Source organism: Cibotium barometz, chromosome 4 (genome assembly GCF_041138505.1).
Source record: "Cibotium barometz isolate CiBa-2024 chromosome 4, ASM4113850v1, whole genome shotgun sequence".
Lineage (NCBI taxonomy): Eukaryota > Viridiplantae > Streptophyta > Polypodiopsida > Cyatheales > Cibotiaceae > Cibotium > Cibotium barometz.
In genome coordinates, this window is record NC_141049.1 from 51,833,728 (window position 1) to 51,835,304 (window position 1,577).

Below are 1,577 nucleotides of genomic sequence, written 5' to 3' on the forward strand. Positions count from 1 at the left end.
GCGGCATTGTCGACGGTCTATGCGCATGCACTGCCGAACCCGTCGATCAGTTAAGTAGGTAGGGATGTCACATGCACCCACTGAACTGGGATGCCACATGGCCCATTCTGTGGATTAGTGCTGCACAGTTAGATATCTTTTGGATACACACGAAGCATGTCGTGAGCAGGAATAAGTCGCCAGCTGCCATCACGTGAGGACAGTTGGTGCCGTAAGTGCGTTGTCCCCCGCATACGCACATAGATACAGACCACTTGAATTGATCAGTTCTTCAATTCCTGCAACAAGCAAAGACACTAGAGCACAGCCAAGTAGCCGCCCTGCAAATAAGAGATGAGCTTAGTTGTTCTACCTTGGCTCCTACAAGCAAGCCGAGCATTTCTTCGGAAGCTCTTCTTTTGCCAAGGGGTATGCCTTACGTGGGTAGTTGGGACCCAATCCCTGTCCTCTCTCTACCATGTTATACCCTGTCCACTCTCTACATACACATCTTTCTCCTTATATGTGAGATTCCTCACGTCAACGCGCGCCTTAACCATCATCCATCCATCCGCAACACACAGTAAAGTAACAACTACTCCGCAGGAGGAGTGTTGTCAAGTGGTGCTATCTGCTGCTGCCGAGTAGTAGAGAAAAAGGAAGTGCATTCGTTCAGGAAGAAGGAAGTGAGGAGAGGCAAATGCGCTGGCCACCACAGAAGGAGCCGCCCTGTTGAGGTGAACAGCCCGTCGTGTGCACTTGACTCAAAGGGGGCGTCGTCAAGAGCGATGAAAAAGCTCCAGCCCCAACCACATTGAGTGCAGAGCTATAGAACCAGCCAGCAATAGCAGAGGAGGAAAGGCTCACAGCAGGCCGTTTTGCCTAAAATGCCTGCTGCCACCGTCCTTCTCTGGCAGAGATGCCAGTGCAACCTACTCCTCCCACTTCTGGTGATGATAGAGAGCTAGCTCCCCACACATCGTGGCCATGGCTCTCGGGGGCTGATGGTGGTTTGTATCTGAGCGGAACAAATTTGGACTGTACAACAAGGCCTTCATCGCTAGTCCCCAGACACACACCTCGCCCTGCTGTTCGTTTTGTAGCTCGCTTGGGGAGCCCCCCCCGTGAAGGAGAGGGCCCGCTGCAAAAATTGGGATACGGTGCTTGTGTTGGGCCGAGCACACGGTATTCTTTAGTAAAAGGCGAAAGAATAGTTCGCTTTGTGCTCAACCCACACCATCCATGGCCTTACGCCATCATCAACCGAGAGCTTATATACGTTGTGGGATAGAATCACATCATCATGTAGATCGATCCCCAACCTAGCACAATGCTAACTAAGTATGGAAAGCTTCTCAAAACCATATTTATTTAATAGCTAATCATCTCTAGTTTCATGATGGAGTTTATGGTTTCCTAAGGGATCATTTCATTTTTACTTTGCTCGCTTCTTTTTCGAGTAGCTACCCATTGATCACCTCCACAAAATTCTACACATGCATGCCATCTCTACTTCACATGGTGCTATATCTACACACAACCTTGCCATTTCATCTTTGTTGAGTGTGCCCCTCCTCTTGCCACACGCTTCAACAACC

The 1,577-nt window shown here is 49.7% G+C and overlaps 1 non-coding gene across 1 annotated transcript; it reads right to left on the reverse strand.

The window, feature by feature from the left end:
* Positions 1-1,093: 1,093 nt before the first annotated feature.
* Positions 1,094-1,219, reverse strand: LOC147639381 (U5 spliceosomal RNA). The gene has a single exon (XR_015265297.1). It is a non-coding gene; the product is annotated as a U5 spliceosomal RNA (small nuclear RNA).
* Between the last annotated feature and the right edge of the window lie 358 nt (positions 1,220-1,577).